This window comes from Sapajus apella, unplaced genomic scaffold (assembly GCF_009761245.1).
Source record: "Sapajus apella isolate SASKATOON/1434 unplaced genomic scaffold, GSC_monkey_1.0 scaffold75, whole genome shotgun sequence".
Classification (NCBI taxonomy): domain Eukaryota; kingdom Metazoa; phylum Chordata; class Mammalia; order Primates; family Cebidae; genus Sapajus; species Sapajus apella.
In genome coordinates, this window is record NW_022437015.1 from 3,539,233 (window position 1) to 3,561,610 (window position 22,378).

Sequence of the window (22,378 nt, forward strand, 5' to 3'; positions counted from 1 at the left end):
GAGCATGGTACTGGTACCAAAACAGACATATAGACCAATGGAACAGAACAGAGGCCTTGGAAGTGCTGCCACACATCTACAACTATCTGATCTTTGACAAACCTGACAAAAACGAGCAATGGGGAGGATTCCCTGTTTAACAAATGGTGTTGGGAAAACTGGCTAGCAATGTGCAGAAAGTTGAAGCTGGACCCCTTTCTTGCACATTATACGAAAATTAACTCTAGGTGGACTAAAGATTTAAACATAAGACTTAACACCATAAAAACTCTAGACGAAAACCTAGGCAATACCATTCAGGACATATGCATAGGCAAGGACTTCATGACTAAAACACCAAAAGCAATGGCAATAAAAGTCAAAATAGACAAATGAGATATAATTAAACTTAAGGGATTCTGCACAGCAAATGAAACAATCATTAGAGTGAACCAGCAACCAACAGAATGAGAAAAATATTTGGCAATCTACCCATCTGACAAAGTGCTAATATCCAGAAGCTACAAAGAACTAAAACAAATTTACAAGAAAAAAACAAATGACCTCATCAAAAAGTGGGCAAAGTATATGAACAGACAGTTTTCAAAAGAAGACACTTATGCAGCCAACAAGCATATGAAAAAAATGCTCATCATCACTGGTCATAGAGAAATGCAAATCTAAACCACATTGAGATACCATCTCATACCAGTTAGAATGGCGATCATTAAAAAATCCGGAGACAACAGATGCTGGAGAGGATGTGGAGAAATAGGAAGACCTTTACACTGTTGGTAGGAATGTAAAGTAGTTCGACAATTGTGGAAGACTGTGTAGTGATTCCTCAAGGATCTAAAAATAGAAATACCATTTGCCCCAAAAATCACATTAGTGGGTATATACCCAAAGGATTATAAATCATTCTATTATAAAGATACATGCACACGTATGTTCATTGCACTTGCACACTTATGTTCATTGTGGCACTGTTTACAATAGCAGACTTGGAACCAACCCAAATGCTGATCAAGGATAGGTTAGATAAAGAAAGTATGGCACATAAACACCATGGAATACTATGCAGCCATTAAAAAAGGATGAGTTCATGTCCTTTGCAGGGATATGGATGAAGCTGGAAACCATCATTCTTAGCAAATTGACACAAGAACAGAAAACCAAACACCACATGTTTTTCACTCATAAGTGGGTGTTAAACAATGAAAACACATGGACACAGTAAGGGGAATTTCACTCACTGGGGCCTGTTGGGGTGTGGGGGTGCTAGGGGAGAGATAGCAGGGTGTGGAGGGATTGGGGAGGGATAACATTAGGAGAAATATCTAAGCTAGGTTATGGGGGGATGGATGCAGCAAACTACCATGGCATGCGTATACCTATGTAATGATCTTGCACAATCTACACATGTACCCCAGAACTTAAAGTACAATAAATAAAAAGAAGACAAAAAAAACTCTTAATAAACTAGATATTGATGAAACATGTCTCAAAATAGTAAGAGCTATTTATGACAAATCCATAGCCAATATCATACTGAATGGGCAAAAGTTGTAAGCATTCCCTTTAAAAACTGTCACAAGACAAAGATGCCCTCTCTCAACACTTCTATTCAACATAGTATTTGAAATTCTGGCCAAGGCAATTAGGCAAGAGAAAAAAAATAAAGAGTATTCAAAAAGGAAGAGAGGAAGTCAAAGGGTCTCTGTGTGCAGATGACATGATTGTACATTTAAAAAACACCATCCCCTCAGGCTAAAAACTCCGTAAGCTGATAAGCAACTTCAGCAAACTCTCAGGACACAAAATCGATGTGCAAAAATCGCAAGCATTCTGTATACCAATAATAAACAAGCTGAGAGCGAAAGCATGAATAAACTCCCATTCGCAATTGCTACAAAGAGAATTAAAAATGTAGGAATGCAACTTAAAAGGGATGTAAAGGACCTCTTCAAGCAGAACTATAAAACACTGGTCAAGGAAGTAAAAGAGGATACAAACAAATGGAAAAACATTCCAAGCACATGGATAGGAAAAATCAATATTGTGAAAATGGCCACACCACTCAAAGTAATTTATAGATTTAATGTTATTCCCCTCCAGCTACCATTGACTTTGCTTGCAGAATTAGAGAAAACTACTTTAAATTTCATAGGGAACCAAAAAAAGAGCCAATTATATCCATGACAATCCTGAGCAAAAAGAACAAAACTGGAAGCATCACACTACCTGACTTCAAACTATACTACAAGGCTGCAATAACCAAAACAGATATGTAAATGAATGGAACAGAACAGAGACCTCAGAAATAACACCTCGTATCTACAACCATCTGATCTGCAACAAACCTGATGAAAACAAGCAATGGAGAAAGAATTCCCTATTTAATAGGATTAAGTTTACTAGGATTCCCTATTTAATAATGGCTAGCCATTTGCACACAACTGAAACTGAACCCCTTCCTTACACCTTGTACAAAAATTAACTCAAGATGGACAAGAAACTTAAATATAAAATCCAAAACCATAAGAACCCTAGAAGAAAACTTGAACAATAGTACTCAGGATATAGGCATGGGCAAAGATTTCTTGACTAAACCACCAAATGCAATTGCTACAAAAGCACAAATTGACACATGGGATTTAATCAAACTAAAGCGCTTTTGCATATCAAAAGAAACTATCATCAGAGTGAACAGGCATCCTACAGAATGGAAGAATTTTTTTCAATCTACCATCTGAAAAAGCCTAATATGCAGAATCTACAAAGAACAACGAATTTATAAGAACAAATCTAAGAAGCCCATCAAAAAGTGGGCAAAGGATATAAACAGACACTTCTCAAAAGAAGACATTTATGTGGCCAACAAACATATGAAAAAAAAATCTCATTATCTCTGCTCATTAGAGAAATGCAAATCAAAACCACAATGTGATACCATCTCATATCAGTTAGAATGGCTATTACTAGAAGGTCAGGAAATAACTGATGCTGGAGAGGCTGTGGAGAAATAGAAACACTGTTAAACTGTTGGTGGGAATGTAAATTAGTTCAACCATTGTGGTAGACAGTGTGGTGATTCCTAAAGGAACTAGAACAAGAAATACCATTTGACCCAGCAATCCCATTACTGGGTAGATAGGCAAATGATTATAAATCATTCTACTGTAAATACACATGCACACGTATGTTTATTGCAGCACTATTTACAATAGCAAAGACTAGGAACCAACCCATATGCCCATCAATGATAGATTGGATAAAGAAAACGTGGCTTACACCATGGAATACCATGCAGCCATAAAAAGGAAAGTTCATGTCCTTTGCAGGGACATGTATGAACCTGGAAGCCATCATTCTCAGCACACTAACACAGGAACAGAAAACACCAAACATTGCATTTTCTCACTTCTAAGTGGCAGTTGAATAATGAAAACATATGGACAGAGGGAGGAAAACATCACACATCAGGGCCTGCCATGGGATGGGGAGCAAGGGGAGGGAGAACATTCAGACAAATACCTAATGCATGTGGGGCTTAAAACTTAGATGAGGGGTTGATAGGTGCAGCAAACCACCATAGTACGTGTATACTTATGTAAGAAACCTGGACATTCTGCACATGTATCCCAGAACTCAAAGTAAAATAAGTAAACAACCTAACAATGCCTCTTACAGAATTAGAAATGCAAGAGTAAGCCAAACCAAAATCAGTGGAGGAAATGAAATAAAAATTAGAGCAGAACTAAATAAAATTGAAATGAAGAAGACAATATAAAACATCAATGAAACAAGAAGTCGATTCTTTGAAACTTTAAATAAAGCTAACAAATCACTAGCCAGGCAAATACAAAAAGAGAACTGATCCAAATAAATAGAATAAGAGATTAAAAAGAAGACACTAAAACTGGTACTGAAGAAATTCAAAGGATTGTTAGTGGCTGCTATGAACACTGTTTGTCAATACAGCTAGTGCTCGACTTACAACCACGATTGGGACCGGCAGACCGGTCGTAACACGATTTGGCCGTAAGTTGAGTAGGCTATATGTACAGTTGAAATGGTGCACGTGGAGATGGTAGTGCTGCCAGAAGCTGGTCCGCACTGTCGTACGCCCAGCTGGGCAACGTTTGCCCACGGAGCAGTCGTGGCTAGCGATTGTGGTCGTAAAGTCGAATGGTCGTAAGTTGCATAGGTTGTAAGTAGATCAATGCCTGTAAACTAGAAGCTCTAGAAGAATTTAAGCTCTAGAAGGAATGCATAAATTCAAAAACAAATAAAACCTACCAAGACTGAACCAGGAAGAAATCAAAATCCTGAAAAGATCATTAACATGTAAGAAGACCGAAGCCATAATAAAAAGTCTTCTAGCAAAGACTAGAGCCTCACAGTTTGGCTTCTGAATTCTAAAAACATTGAAAGAAGAATTAATAGCAATCCTTTTCAAACTATTCTGAAAGATAAAAAAGGAGAGAATACTTCCAAACTCATTCTACAAGCTCAGTACTACCCTGATTTAAAAAATCAAAGACACATCAAAAAAGAACACTACAGACTAGTATCTCTGATCAATATTGATGCAAAAGTCCTCAACAAAATACTAGCGAAACAAATTCAGCAACACATTAAAAAGATCATTCATTATAACCAAGTATGATTTCTGCCATGGAGGCAAGTATGATTCAGTATACACAAATCAATCACTGTGATAAATCATAGAAACAGAATAAAGGACAAAACCTTATGATTATTTCAACTGATACTGAAAAAGGATTTGATGCAATTCAATATTCCTTCATGAAAAAACACTCATAAAATGGGATTTAAGGAACATACCTCAACATAATAAAAGCCATATATGACAGTCACAGTTAGTATCATACTGAATGGGGAAAAACTGAAAGCCTTTCCTTTGAGATCTGGAACACGATAAGGATGCCCACCTTTACCACTGTTATTCAACATATTACTGGAAGTCCCAACTAGAGCAATGAGACAAAGGGAAGAAATTAAGGGCATCCAAATTGAAAAGGAAAAGACTGCTGGCCAACATGGCCAACTAGAAGCAGCTAGTGTACACTGCTGTCATAAAGAGAAATGGAAAGGGGGAGTAAATACACACCTTTAACTGAAACATTTAGGTACACGACTTGGGACTAATCAAGGAAAAACTTGACCCATGGAAATGGAGAAAAGAAAGAAAAGATGATGACTCACCCAAGAGCAATGTGGAGCCAGGGGAACCTTCCACACCTAGGGAAGTGGTACTGAAAAATCCGAGGTAATTAGGGACAGGACAGGATCAGACCACCACCATACCACTGCAGCCCTATAGAAAAGTAACCAGACTATTATGTTGTTGTCTGTTCCCATATCTCCTCACTGGACAGGTCCTCCAGCTCTGGGCCTTCAGTCACCCTGTGCCAGAGCTATCAAGCTGTAGCAACTCTGCAACAACCTGGACAGAGCTCTGAGGGGCAAGTGAAAGCCCCTCTGCTACTGCCTCTTCAGTGAAATGCCCTTGCTGTCTACTGACTAACAAAGAAGCAAAGATCCTAAGTGCCTTATCCACACCACCAACGACTTGCAGCCGACCCAAGAAGAGGAGGCTAGTACATCTCCCACGTTTATCCACGCCTCCTCCACCTGTTTGTCAAAGAATGGAAAGACCAGCTTGGCCCCACAGCACAGATCTTCCATCTGGGGCTGATTGTGCTGGGAAATTCCTGACCTGCATCTCTCTGGGGTAGTGCCTCTGGGAGACAAGCAAAAGACCCTTGGCCACAACCACTACTAAGGTCCCTTCTGCTTTCTTGAAGTGGGGAAAGAAACATAAACACTGAGATTGCCTTATGGCTTCAGTGGTCAGACAAGGGGTACTGAGCCATAATTTACAGCCAGCACTAAATGGAGAGAAGAGCCCACACTATCAGAACATTGAGAGGGAAACCAGCTGCAACTCTTATGCAACATAGAAAAACCACACAACTTCTGCACATTAAAGGAAACAACCTGCAATGTGAAGAGACAATACACAGAATGAGAGAAAGTATTTGTAAACTATCCGTCTGACCAGATATTTATAACCAGAATATATAAGGAGTTCAAGCAACTCTATAGGAAAACATGTAATAATTTCATCAAAAATTTGGCAAAAGTTCTGAATAGACATTTCTCAATAGATGACATATAACTTGCCAACAGGTATATGAAAAGATGCTCAACATCACTGATCAACATAGAAATGCAAATCAGAGAGGGGGTTTCCAAGATGGCCGAATAGAGGCAGCTCTGGAATGCAGTTCCCAGAGAGAGACACACAGAAGCCGAGTGGTCTCCACAGTTCCAAATGAGGTACCAGATTCATTTTGAGGGTCTGGTTGGGCAGTGGGTATAAACCAACAGGGTACATTGAGGCAAGGTGGGGCAGTGCCCCACCCAGGAGGTGCATGCAACTGACCAAAGGACCGGAGGCTCTCCCTATCTGGGACTTTGGTTCAGATACTATGCTTCACCCAAGCCCTCCACAACCCACAGAACAGGAGATCTTCACTGGGCTGAAAAGCTCATGCAAGCTGACTGAAGAAGGCTGAGCAGCAACTCCAGTGGTGCTGGGGTTGTTGGCACAGATATAGGTGGAAGCACTGGCTGACACCGAGAAAGCCCGTGGGATGGAGCTACCCGACCCCCCCCAGAAAGAAAGGGAACTGAAAGCAGGGAATAAGGCAACACGGCCAGGAGGATCCCTCCCCAACAAAGACAAGCAGGCTGTAGCCCTCTCATTTGAGAATACCACGCCCAACACATCAGTTAGAGTGCCACCAAGAATGATCAGACTCTGCAGGGGGAAGGGCAGCTGCCATTGCAGAGGCAATCCTAATCTTCCTGAGTAAACAAAAGACACAGGAAATCTATGCAGCAGCTCCACCGAATCGGTGGCAGCCCAGCAACACTTCTGCAAGCAAACAAAAGAAAGGCCACCTGCCCAAGCAGATACCTGATATCGAAGCTAGATAAATCCAAGAAGATGGGAAGAAACTGGGGCAAAAAGGACGAAACCATCAAAAACAGAACTCGCTGCCACCAAGGGAACACAACCCATCACCAGCAAGGGAACAAAGCAGGATGGAGAAGGAATTTGACAGACTGACAGGAACAGGCTTCAGAAGGTGGGTAATAACAAACTTCTCTGAGCTAAAGGAACATGTTCTAACCCAATGCAAAGAAACTAAAAACCTTGAAAAAATGTTACTAGAAATGCTAACTAGAATAATAAGCTTTGAGAAGAACATAAACGATTTGATGGAGCTGAAAAACACAGCAATAGAACTTTACAAAGCATACACAAGTTTCAATAGCCTAATCAACCAAGCAGAAGAAGGGATATCAGAGATTGGAGATCAACACAATGAAATAAAACAAGAAGGCAAGAAAAGAGAAAAAAGAGTGAAAAAAATGAACAAATCCTCCAAGAAATATGGGATTATGTGAAAAGACCTAATCTACACTTGATTGGTGTACTGGAACATGAAGGGGAGAATTAATGCAAGCTGGAAAATACTCTTCAGGATATTATCCAGGAGAACTTCCCCAACCTAGCAAGGCAGGCCAACATTCAAATACAGGAAATACAGAGAACACCACAAAGATATTCCTCAAGAAGAGCAACCCCAAGGCACATAATTGTCAGATTCACCAGAGTTGAAGTGAAGGAAAAAATGCTGAGAGCAGCCAGAGAGAAAGGTTGGGACATCCACAAAGTGAAGCCCATCAGACTCACAGCAGATCTCTCAGCAGAAACTCTACAAGCCAGAAGAGAGAGGTGGCCAATATTCAACATCCTTAAGGAAAAGAACTTTAAACCCAGAATTACATATCCAGCCAAACTAGGCTTCATAAGTGAAGGAGAAATAAAGTCTTGTATGGACAAGCAGTTGCTGAGAGATTTTGTCACCACCAGATCTGGCTTACCAGAGCTCCTGAAGGAAGCACTAAACATGGAAAGGAACAAGTACTAGTCACTGCAAAAAAAAAAAAAAAAAAAAAAAAAAAAAAAAAAAAAAAAAAAAAAATAGTAAAGACCAATGATGCAATGAAGAAACTGTGCCAACCAAAGGGCAAAACATTCAACCAGTAACAAAATGGTAGGAGCAAATTCACACATAACAATGTTAATGTTAAATGTAAACAAACTAAATACCCCAATCAAAAGACACAAACTGGAAAACTGGATAAAAATTCAGGAACCATTTGTGTGCAGTATTCAGGAGACCCATCTCAAGTGCAAAGACACACATGGACTCAAAATAAATGGAAGGAAGAAGATTTACCAAGCAAATGGAGAGGAAAAAAAAAAAGCAGGGGTTACAATACTAGTCTCTGATAAAACGGACATTAAACCAACAAAGATCAAAAAAGACAAAGAAGGGCGGTACGTAATGGTAAAAGGATCAATGCAACAAGAAGAGCTAACTATCCTAAATATATATGCACCCAATACAGGAGCACCCAGGTACATATAGCAAGTTCTTAATGACCTGCAAAGAGACTTAGACTCCCACAAAATAAATAGTGGGAGACTTTAATGCTCCACTGTCAATGTTAGACAGATCAATGAGACAGAAAATCAACAAGGATATCAAGGAATTGAACTCAGATCTGGGCCAAGAGGACCTAATAGACATCTACAGAACTCTCCACCCCAAATCCACAGAATATATATGCTTAGCACCACATCTCACTTACTCTAAAATCGACCACATAATTGGAAGTAAATCACTCCTCAGAAAATGCAAAATAATGGAAACCATAACAAACAGTCTTTCAGACCACAGTGCAATCAAATTATAACTCAGGATTAAGAAACTAACTCAAAACCTTACAACTACATGGAAACTGAACAAGTGGCTTCTGAATGTTGACTGGATAAACAATGAAATGAAGACAGAAATAAAAGTGTTCTTCAAAACCAACTAGAACGAAGACACAATGTACCAGAAACTCTGAAACACATTTAAAGCAGTGTCTAGAGGAAAGTTTATACCAATAAATGCCCACATAAGAAGCAAGGAAAGATCTAAAATTGACACCCTATCATCAAAATTGAAAGATCTAGAGGAGCAAGATCAAAAAAAAACTCAAAAGGTAGCAGAACACAAGAAATAACTTAGGTCAGAGCAGAGCTGAAAGAGATAGACACACACACACACACACACACACACACACACAAAAAAAAAACCTTCAAAAAATCAACAAATCCAGAAGCTGACTTTTTCAAAAGATCAACAAAATAGACAGAGAAATACCCAGACTAATAGAAAGAGAGAAGAATCAAATAGATGCAATAAAAAATGATAAAGGGGATATCACCACCAATTCTACAGAATACAAACTGCCATCAAAGATTACTACAAACAACCCTATGCACACAAACCAGTAAATCACAAAGAAATAGATAAATTCCTGGACACTTGCACTCTCCCAAGGCTAAAGTAGGAAGAAGTTGAAACACTGAATAAACCAATGACAAGTGCTGAAATTGAGGCAGTAATTAATAGCCTAGCAACCCAAAAAAGTTGAGTTTACAGCCAAATTGTACCAGACGTACAAAGAGGAGTAGGCACCATTCCTTCTGAAACTATTCCAAACAATTCAAAAGGAGGGAATCCTCCCTAACTCATTTTATGAGACCAACATCATCCTGATACCTAAACCTGGCAGAGACTCAAATAAAAAAGAAAACTTCAGCCCAATATCCATGATGAACATCAATGCAAAAATCTTCAATAAAATATTGGCAAACCAAATGCAACAGTACATCAAAAAGCTTACTCATCATGATCCAGTAAGCTTCATTCTGAGGATGCAAGGCTGGTTCAACATATACAAGTCTGTAAACGTAATCCATCACATAAACAGAACCAAAGGCAAAAACCACATTATCTCAATAGGTGCAGAGAAGGTCTTCAATAAAATTCAACAGCCCTTTATGCTAAAAACTTTCAATAAACTAGGTTTCAATGGAATGAATCACAAAATGATAAAAGCTATTTACAACAAACCCACAGCCAATATCATACTGAATGGGCAAAAATCTGGAAACATTCCCTTTGAAATCTGGCACTAGACAAGGATGCTCTCTCTCACCACTCCTATTCAATATAGCATGGGAAGTTCTAGCCAGAGCAGTCAGGCAAGGAAAAGAAATAAAATGTATTTGATTATGAAAGGAGGAAGTCAAATTGTCTCTATTTGCAGAAAACATGATAGTACATTTAGAAGACCCCATAGTCTCAGCCCCAAATCTCCTTAACCTGATAAGCAACTTCAGAAAAGTCTCAGGATACACAATCAACGTGCATAAATCACAAGCATTCCTATACACCAATAATAGACAAACAGAGAGCCAAATCATGAGTGAACTCCCATTCACAATTGCTACAAAAAGAATAAAATACCTAGAAATACAACTAACAATGGATGTAAAAGACCTCTTCAAGGAGAACTACAAACCACTGCTCAAGGAATTAAGAGAGGACTCAAACAGATGGAAAAACATTCCATGCTCTTGGTAAGGAAGAATCAATATCTTGAAAATGACTATACTGCCCAAAGTAATTTATAGATTCAATGCTATCCCCATCAAGCTACCAATGACCTTCTTCACAGAACTGGAAAAAACTACTTTAAACTACATATGGAACCAAAATGGAGCCCACATAGCCAAGACAATCCTTAGCAAAAAGAACAAAGCTGGAGGCACCATGCCACCTGACTTCAAACTATACTACAAAGCTACACTAATCAAAACAACATTGGTAGTAGTACCAAAACAGAGACCTAGAACAATGGAACAGAACACAGGCCTTGGAAGCAACACCACAAAAGAAGCAATCATTAGAGTAAACCAGCAACCAACAGAATGGAAAGAAATTTTTGCAATCTATCTGCCTGACAAAGGGCTAATATGCAGAATCTATGAAGAACTAAAAGAGATTTACAAGAAAAAAAAATCCGATTTAAAAGTGGGCAAAGGATATAAATAGACACTTTTCAAAATAAGACATATATAAGGCCAAAACATATGAAAAAATGCTGATCATAACTCGTGATTAGATCTATGCAAATCAAACACAATAAGTTATCATGTCACGCCAGTTAGAATGGCGATCATTAAAAAATCTGGAGCCAACAGCTGCTGGAGAGGATGTGGAGAAACAGGAACACTTTTACACTGTCGGTGGAAGTGTAAATTAGTTCACCATTGTGGAATACAGCATGGCGATTCCTCAAGGATCTAGAAAGAGAAATTCCATTTGACCCAGCAATCTCATTACTGGGTATATACCCAAGGGATTATCAATCATTCTATTATAAAGATACATGCACATGTATGTTCGTTGTGGCAGTGTTTACAATAGGAAAGACCTGGAACCAACCCAAATGCCCATCAATGATAGGCTGGACAGGGACAATCTGGCACATATACACCATGGAATACTATGAAGCCATAAATAACGATGAGTTTGTGTCCTTTGTAGGGACATGGATGAATCTGGAAACCATCATTCTCAGCAAACTGACACAAGAACAGAAAAACAAACACTCCATGTTTTCACTCACAGGCAGTTGTTGAACAATGAGAACACGTGTACACAGGGAGAGGAGCATCACACACTGGGGTCAGTTGGGGGACTAAGGGAGGAATATTGGTGGCTGGGGAGGCATAACGTGGGGGGAAATGCCATATATAGGTGATGGGGGGATGGAGGCAGCAAACCACTTTGCTATGTATGTTCCTATGCAACAATCTTGCATGATCTGCTCATGTACCCCAGAACCTAAAGTACAATTAAAAAAAAAGAATTGCAAATCAGAATTACAATAAGATATCACTTCATTCCAGTTAAAATGGCTTTATGCAAGACAGGCAATACCAAATTCTGGTGAGGATATGGAGAAAGAGGAACACTTCTGACTGTTAGTGGGGAAGTAAATCACTACAACCACTATGGAGAATAGTTTGGAGATTCCTCAAAAAACTAAAAACAGAGCTACCATACCATCTAGCAGTCCCATTTATAAGTATAAACCTAAAAGAAAGAAAATCAATATGTTGAAAAGATATCTACACTCCCGTTTATTGCAGCACTATTCACAATAGCTAATATTTGGAAGCAACTTAATTGTCCATCAACACACATATAGATAGACAAAATGTGACACTTATACACCATGGAGTAGTATTAGTATTCAGCCTTGAAAAGGAATGAAATCCTGTCATTTGCAACAATGTAGATGAAGCTGGAGATCATTATGTCAAGTGAAATAAACCAGGTACAGAAAGAAAAACATAGCATATTCTCATTTAGCTGTGGGAGCCAAAAATTTAAACAACTGACTTCATGAAGGTAGAAAGTAGGTGGAATGTTACCAGCCTCTAGGAAGGATAGTCAGGTAGAGAAGTAGTAGGGATGGGTGGATCGCTAATGAGTACAGAAAATAGTTGGAAAGGATAAATAAGACCTATTATTTGCCAGCATAGCACATTTTAAGTCATTTTAATAATTTTAAATTACATTTTAAGTTATCATAAAAATAGCTTAATTTTGGGAGGCTGAGGCTGGTGGATTGTTTGAGTCCAGGAGTTCAAGGCCATCCTGGCTAACATGACAAAACCCTATCCCTACTAAAAATACCAAAATTAGACAGGCATGGTGGCTTACACCTATAGTCTCTGTTACTTGGGTGGCTGAGGCATGAGAATTCCTTGAAATCAGGAGGCAGAGGGTGCAGTGAGCTGAGATTATGCCGCTGCGCTCTAGCCTGGGTAAAAGAGCAAGACTCCATCTCAAAAAAAAAAAAAAAACTTAATTGTACATTTATAAATAATTAAAATAGTATAATTGGAATATTTGAGACACAAAGGATAAGTGCTTTAGGTGATGGATGCACTATTTACCCTGATGTTATTGTCATGCATTGCATGCTTGTGTCAATGTATCTCATGTAACCCAAAATATATACACTTAATATTTACCCCCAAATTTTAAAACATAAAAATTTAAATAAAATAAAAAATAAAGGACTTGCCTGAATACTTCTAGTACCAGCACACTACCAAAATCCATAGAGTATTTTCATGACAACAGAATTCAGAAACTGATGAAAATGCCACATTTAACCTGTTGAATTCTAATCTTCCTGTGCTTATTTATTCCTCTTTATTCTCAAAGGGATATTATTCAGGATCAAAATCAGGATGTTGGCCCAACTTGTCTTTCATCTCCATTTCATCCTATACACTCACATGCTGCTGCTAATGCCTCCTGTTGCAGAAGAAATTGATCTGATAAATATATTTATCATATATATATATATATATAATATATATGGATTGAAGCACGAAAGATGTAAGATGATACTCATTCATAGATTATTGAATTTTAAAAGATGCTGCGAGAAGGCAATGACAAACACAAAACTGGAGAATATAACTACATTGACAATTCTGGAAAGCAACTTTGATCCATCACAAGAGGCAATGTGATCAAAGTGGAGAAGAGTTAGAATGAAAGCCTGCTACTGATTTACCCAGAAAGACTTAACACATACACAAACAGTGTAAATGTGAAGTAGTCATTCTGGCCCTTGGAGACGATTCATTGCTATGAAAGGGTTTCAATCCGCTTACTTTAAGGTTTCTTTCAGACTTAAATTTTATGAATTGCCAATGATAGAGACCTTACAAACAGGCTTCAGGTTACACCACAAAGGCTATTTTGGCTGTTTGTGAACAAAGCTTATTATGAATATGAGCTCTTAACTTTACCTAGGTACATTGAAAAAATCTTCAGGAAGGGCAAATCGGAGTTTTCCAGGTAGCAAACGATAGAGAAGGACATTTCAGATAGACAGTAAAATATATGAAATAATATACCAGTATGTAAGAATGTGCTGTATTGAAAAAAATAAACAGTAGTTTGGTGAGTCTGAAGAATCATTTATATGGTCAAAGTTGAACCTGAATTAGTTTATGTTCACACTGTGAAAGGTACTGAAAGGTATTCCCAGTGTTAGAAATTGATCCTGTAAGCAATGGATAAACACTGAGGATTTGTAAACTAGGGAGTGAAATGACCACATCTGTGTTTTAGGACAGGACCTCTGGCTACAGTGTAAAGCAAAGATTTTAGGAGAGCAGCCTAGAGGCAGAGATGCTTTTTAGGAAGTTATTGCAGAAATCTAAACAGGAGGTGATGAATCTCTCCTCCAAGGAGAAAATGATAATGGAATGAGAAAATGAGGAACGGGACAGACAAAGATGAGTGGTACTTTGGGGGAAAGCAATATTGAGATAACTGTGTGGCTCTTTCTTAAGCATTTCCAGGACAAACACAAAGCCTTACACCTTTTTCTGTCTCCTACAATTCCCAATTCTTTACTGGGCTCACAAGAGGCATAAGACACACTAAGCAACAATAGTTGAAGACTCAGAAAATTCTTGGTTCTACTAAGGTTTCTAAGCTAGCTTTCACTTGAAGTAACACAGAACTGAGCATAAAGAAGTCCCCCAGAGATATTTCAAGTGAGTCAAAAAGTCTGATTTAGATAATATTAAATTCTTGCTTTTTTGATAAAGGATTAATTTGTCATTTCCTACTAACAAGGCAGGGCTGGGCTTTAGCAAAGGCTTGCAGGCCTTCCAGGGAGATTTTCATGAATCTTTGTATTAGAACTCTCATTTCATGAACCATATTTTCTGTTCTTGATCCCTATCAAAAAGTATATCCTCTTTTTTTCCCAGAATGGCATTTTAGAGGCTTTCAGTATGCCTCAGCCACTTGGAAATAGAAAAATAGTGCATAATGATCAACTCTGTGAGCTTAAATTCAATAAGAAAATTGAGGATCTACCAAAATCATGAAGAACACCCCAGATCCCAGGAGGAGAATGTAGAGAAAAGTGCCTGTAATGGCAGTACAGTTTATAAAAGTGAGTGAAACCCTGGTATGTGAGAGGGACAGAGAGCCTCCCATCTGTGACTCACTTTTCCGCTGCATATATGAACAACCAAGGCCAAGAGATAACACTGTTTCTCCCAAGCCCTGGAGCTAATATGTCAGTTTGGAGATGCTGACAGAAAGATACCAGGAAAGCGTCAGGCATTTTCCCAGACCTGGGACCAAGAGCAGGATGCTGTTTTTAATCTGGTTACATAGTAAGTCAATCAATCATTGTTGACGCAGCAGCATGACCATGCAGACATTTTAGTCTTAGGCCACAAATAAGGAGCACTTTCTCTGGTGCAGAGTAGGGGTCTCCACAGCCAAAATTGTAAAGTGCTTCAGCAGTGGGCATTGGAGTTATGCTATCCCCTGCCACAGGCCTGGGGAGAGAGGAGAGCTGCTACAGCCATGTTTTCTCCTGGGTGATGAGTCCTTCAGGCAGAGCCAGTTTGGCAACCCAGTAATGTTCTGTTTGTGTCATTCCTGGGTGCCCTGGGCTGCTCTTCTGAGGTTATTGTGCAATGGGGCACTCTCAACTCCATACCCAAGCAGAAATACAGGCATCCAGAGCAACTGCTTACATAGGCTAACAGCCTGAGTCACCCCATCTTTGCTGTGCAAAAATTCAGGTGCAGGAGGGTCATCTCCGTTTCACACCCTGAAGGATCTTCAGGCTTTCAGAGCACCTTCTCTCATGGGCTGGCAGCCTGAGCCAGTCCACCCTTCCTGTGCATAGATCATGGTACAGCGAAACCTTCTCCACTCCATGCCCAGGCAGATCTCCAAGAATTTAGAGCACTCACTCCCACAGAATAGCAGCTAGACCTGCCCGACCCTTCCTGTGCAGAAATCTTGGTACAGTAGGACCCTGTCTGCTCCATGCCCAGGCAGATATCCAGGCATGCAAAGCACCTGCTCACTTGAATTGTCAGCCTGAGATGCCCCAACCTTCATGTGTGGAGGTTCATGTGCAGGAAGGGCCTCTCTGTTTATGTCCAGGCAGATCACCAGGCATGTGGAGTACTCATTCACTGAAATCATTAGGTTGAGCTTTCCTCACTCTTCATATGCAGAGTCTGTGTTGAAGTGGGGCCCTCCTGTTCCATGTCCAGACAGGTCTCCAGATATTGAGATCACCCTCTCACCTGGATCACCAACCTGAACCACCCAACCTTTCCTGTAAAGAGTATGATATAACAGAGCACTCTATGCTCCATGCTCATGCATATCTTCAGGTATCTGGATCACCCATTCTCCTAGATTAGGATTTCAGGCCACCCAATCCTTGCCAGAAAGAGAAATTGGAACCAAGGAGATTTCTCAGATCCACAGCTTGGCATACTTTTGAGTGTCTTCTGTCTGCCCACTGGATGCTCCCTTGGTGCTGGAAGATGTGCCTGCCACTGGGGGACCTATAGGAGGTACAGCCCTGCCCATCTTGGTCTATCCTTATGGGGCTGAGCATGGAGCCAAAATATTCCTGAAAACAGAGATAAAAAATTCTCAACAAAATACTAACAATCTGAATCCAGCAGCACATCAAAATGCTAATTCATCCCAATCAAGTAGGCTTTATTCCTAGAATGTAAGGTTGGTTTAACATATGCAAAACAATAAATATACACTACACAAACAGAATTCAAAACAAAAACTATATAACATCTCAATAGATGCAGAAAAGCTTTCAATAAAATCTAATATTTACTCATTATAAAAAGCCTCAACACACCAGCATTAGTGTGCATATGCAGAGACATCTACCTCAAGCCCATGGATGCCACATCCCTGATGATACATATGTACTCTTTTGCACTGCAGCTGTGGCTGGCATGCCCAAGTGCACAGATAACACTGCACTGCTACCATCAGTATGCATGTACCCTCTGCAGCACTACTGCTCCTGCTGGTGCACATATGTGCATGTGAGTGCCACTGTCTCACTTCCACAGGCAACCCACCACCCCCCAACATGCATGCACCATGCCATACCACCACTGATTTTGGCACATGTATGTGAATGTGAACTCTGCTGCCAATGCCCTGATTAAGTGCACTGATGAGCAATCCCCATCGAAATATTGTTGCCACCAGACCAGAAACACCTCAGGCCCTCCTGTGCAGCAAGTTCTTAAACTCAAGGAGCCAGAGAACAAAGCTGTGGGCTTGGAACCAGTGACCCAGTGTTAGAGCATGCAGCCAAGGAGCACTGAACTAAGGCTTGGCTCCATGAAACCTTCAAGAAATGAAGCCAGTGCACTTAACACACCTAATACAACAGTCAAACCCTCAAAGGAATCAAAGAATATAAAAGCAAAAAAAATCTGAAGAACATTAAATTTAAAAATTAAAGGACTATCAGCTAATACAGATGAGAAAGAACCAGCATAAGAACTCTGGCAAGAAAAAAAAAAAAAAAAGAAAGGAGTGTCTCCTTACCTCAAAACAATCACACTAATTCCAAAGGATTAATGGATAACCAGGCTTAAACGGCTAAAATAATATACATATAATTCAGAATCTGGATAAGAATGAAGATTATCAAGATACAAAGGAAAATAAAAACTAAATTCAAGTAATCTAAGGAGCCCCATAAAATGATTCACAAGCTTAAAGATAAAATAGTCATTTTAAGAAAGAACAAAACTGAGCTGATAGAGAAAAAGAAAACCTTACTACAAGAATTTTAAAATATAATCAGAAGTATTAACAGAGGAATGGACCTAGCTGAGGAAAGAATCTCAAGCTCAAAGACTGGTTCCTTGAATCAACCCAGTTACACAAAAGAATAAAGAAAACAAGAATTTAAAAAAAATGAACAGAACCTCTAAGAAATATGGGATTATGTGAAGAGACCAAATCTGTGACACATTGTTGTCCATAAACAAGACAGAGAAAAAACAAGCAACTTAGAAAACATATTTGAGGATATAGTCTACAAAAATTTCCCCAATTTTACTACAGAGGTCAACATTCAAATTCACGAACTACAAAGAATCCCTGTGAGATACCCTACAAGATGATCATCCCCAAGACTCCTAGCCATCAGATCCTCCAAGGTCAATATGAAAGGAAGACTATTAAAGGCAGCTAGAGAGAAGGAGAAAGTCACTTACAAAGGGAATCCCATCAGGCTAACAGCAGAAACCCTACAAGCCATAAGACATTGTGGGCATACATTCACCATTCTTAAAGAAAAGAAATTCCAACCAAGAATTTCATATCCAGCAGAACTAAGCTTCATAAGTGAAGGAGAAATAAGATGCTCTTCAGACAAGCAAATGCTAAGAAAACTTTGTACCACCAGACCTGCCTTACAAGACGTTCTTAAGGGAGTGCTACACCTGCAAATGAAAGATCATTATGAGTCATCAAAAAAATACTTTAATGTACATAGACCATTGATACTAGAAAGCAACTACACAATCAAGTTTGCATAAAAACCAGCTAACTACATCATGACAGGATGAAATCTGCACATGAAAGCAGAGTGGAAAGTTGGATAAAGAAGCAAGGCCCAACTGTATGCTGTCTTCTAGAAACTCATCTCACATACAATGATACCCATAGGCTCAAAGTAAAAATATGGGGGGGAAAAGTCTACCAAGGCCAGGAACAATGGCTCAAACCTGTAATCCCAGTACCTTGGGAAGCCGAGGTAGGTGGATCACCTGAGGTCAGGAGTTCAAGACCAGCCTGGCCAAAATGGTGAAACCCTATCTCTACTAAAAATTCAAAAACTAGCTGAGCATGGTGGAATGTGCCTGTAATCCAAGCTACTCAAGAGGCTGAGGCAGGAGAATCTCTTGAACTTGAGAGGTGGGGATTGCAGCGAGCCAAGATCACACAACTGAATTCCAGCATGGCTGATGGAGTGAGACTCTGTCTCAAAAAAAAAAAAAAAAAAAAAAGTCTACCAAGCAAATGGAAAACAAAAAGAGTGAAGATTGCTATTCTAATTTCAAGCAAAACAGATTTCAAACCAACAATGATCATAAAAAAGACAAAGAAAGGCATTACATAATTATGAAGGATTCAATTTATCAAGAAGACTTAACTGTCCTAAATATATATACCTCCCAGTACTGGAGCATCCAGATTTATAGCACAAACTCTAAGAGACCTATGAAGAGACATTGCTAACCACATGATAATAGTGGGAGACTTCAACACCCCACTGAAATGACTAGACAGATCATCGAGGAAGAAAATTAACAAAGATATTTAAAATGTAAACTTGACACTTGACCAAATTGGTCTAACAGACTCCTACAGAACACTCCACTCAACAACCACATAATATATGTTCTTCTCATGAGCACATGACACATACTCTAAAACTGACCACATGATTTGCCATAAAACAATTCTCAATGAATTCCAAAAAACTAAAATCATACCAGCCATACTCTCAGACCACATCACAATAAAAACATAAATCAATACTAAGAAGGCGTCTCAAAACCATACGATAACATAGAAATTAAACAATATGCTTCTGAATGACTTCTGGGTAAAAAATGAAATTAAAGCAGAAATCAAGACATTTATTAAAACTAATGACAACAAACGTATAATATACCAAAATCTCTAGGGCACAGAAAAAGCAATGTCAAGAGGAAACATTGTACTGCTAAATGCCCACATCAAAAATTAGAAAGATCTGAAATTAACAGCCTAACATCACAAATAGAGGATCTAGAAGAACAAGGGAAAACCAATTCAAAGCTAACAACAACAACAAAAAGATAAACATCAGAGCTAAACTGAATGAAATTGAGACATGAAAAAGCATCAAACATATCAAATATTGGTTCTGTGAAAGAGTAAATAAGATTGATAGACCAATTGCTAAACAAATCAAGGAAAGAGAGAGATAATCCAAATAAACACAGTCAGAAATGACAAATAGACATTACTACCAACCCCATAGTAGTATAAAAACCCATTTTTGTCTTTTTAAAATTTAATTTAATTTAAGTTCCAGGATACATGTATAGGATGTGCAGGTTTGCTACATAGGCAAACATGTGTCATGGTGGTTTGCTACACCTATCTAGTGAAGCAAACCTAGGAATTAAGCTATGCATGCATTAGCTATTTATCCTCATACTCTCTCACCCCAAAGCCCACCTCTGAGAGACCCCAGTGTGTGTTGTTCCCCTCTCTGTGTCCATGTGTTCTCATTGTTCAGTTTCCACTTATTAGTGAAAATATATGGTATTTTGTTTTCTGTCCCCATGTTAGTTTGCTGAGGATAATGGCTTTCAGCTTTATCTATGTCCCTGCAAAACATAATATCATTCTTTTTATGGCTGCATAGTATTTCATGGTGTATAGGTACCACATTTTCTTTATCCTGTCTATCATTGATAGGCATTTGAGTTGATTCCATGTCTTTGCTATTGTGAATAGTGCTGCAGTGAACATAAGCATACATGTCTCTTTATAATACAATGATTTGTATTCCTTTGGGTATATACCTAGTAATGGGATTGCTGAGTCAAATGGTATTTTTGCCTCTAGGTCTTTGAGGAATTGCCACACTATCTCCCACAATGGTTGAACTAATTTATATTCCCACCAACAGTGTAAAAGAACTCCTATTTCTTCACAGCCTCACCAGCATCCGTTGTTTCATAACTTTTTAATAATCACCATTCTGACTGGTGTGAAGTGATATCTCATTGTGCTTCTGATTTCCATTTATTGAATGATCAGTAATGTAGAGCTTTTTTCATATCTTTGTTAAGAGCATAAATGTCTTCTAAGAAGTGTCTGTTCATGTAATTTTCCTCACTTTATAATGGGGTTGAAAAACACTTTGAGAGCACTGTGAACACCTCTATGCACACAAACTAGAAAATATGGAAGAAATAGATAAATTCTTGAAACATACAACCTTCCAAGATTGAACCAGGAAGAAATTGAACCCTTGAACTGACCAATAATGAGTTCTGAAATTGAATCAGTAATAAAAAGTCTACTAACAAGAAAAAATCCTGGACCAGGAGGATTCACAGACAAATTCTAAGAAATATATAAAGAAGAGCTAATACCAATCCTACTGAAATTATTCTGAAAAAAAAAAATGAGGAGAAAATACTTCTCCCTAACTCATTCTATGAGGCCAGCATCATTCTGAAACCAAAATCTGGCAGACATAAAACAAAAAAAGAAAACTTCAGGCCAATATCTCTAATAAATATAAATGCAAAACTCCTCAACAATATACTAGCAAACTGAATCCAGCAGCACATCAGAAACCTAATTCATGAAGATCAATCATATTTATTGATTACATAAGGAGAACTAAAATAACGAACCAGTCATGGTTGTTCACACCAGTAATCCCAGCACTTTGGGAGGCTGAGGCAGGTGGATTACAAGTTCAGGAGATTGAGACCATCTTGACCATCATGGAGAAACCTTGTCTCTATTAAAAATACAAACAGTAATTAGGCAGGAGAATCACTTGAACCTGGGAGGCAGAGGTTACAGTGAGCCAAGATCATGCCACTGCACTCTAGTCTGATGACAGAGTGAGACTTCACCTCAAAAAATAAATAAATGAATAAAATAAAATAAAGTAAAATCAGGTCTTTCAATAGATACAGAAAAGTATTTCAATAAAATTCAACATGTGATTATGTTAAAACTTCTCAAAAAACTAGGCGTTGAAGGAATATATGTCAAAATAATAAAAGCCATCTATGACAAATGCATAGCCAATGTCATACTTAACAGGTAAAAGCTAGAAGCATTTCTCCTTGAGAAGTGGAACAAGACAGGGATGTTCCACTCTCACCACTCTTTTTCAACATAGTACTGGAAGTTGTAGCCAATGCAATCAGGCACAAAAAAGAAATCAAAGGCCTCCAGTTAGAAAGAGAGGAAATCAAACACTATGTGCAGTTAATATAATTTTCTCCCTAGAAAACCCCATAGTCTTTGTTCAAAAGCTCCTAGATCTGATAACCAACTTCAGCAATATTTATGAACACATCAATGTACAAAACTCAGTAGCATTCCTATTCACCTATAACGTCCAAACTGAGAGCCAAATCAAGAATAAAATTTTATTCCCATTAGCCATGAAAAGATTTAAATACCTAGAAATACATCAACCTGGAGTGTGAAAGATCTCTACAATGAGAATTATGAAACATTGCTCAAAAAATCATAGATGACACAAACAAATGGAAAGTCATTTCATACTCGTGGATGGGAAGAATCAATATTAATGAAATAGCCAGATTGCCTAAGGCAATTTACACATTTAGTGCTATGTTTATCAAACTACCAATGTCATTTTTCAAGGAATTAGAAAACATTATTCTAAAATTTATATGGAACCAAAAAAAGAGCCCTAATAGTCA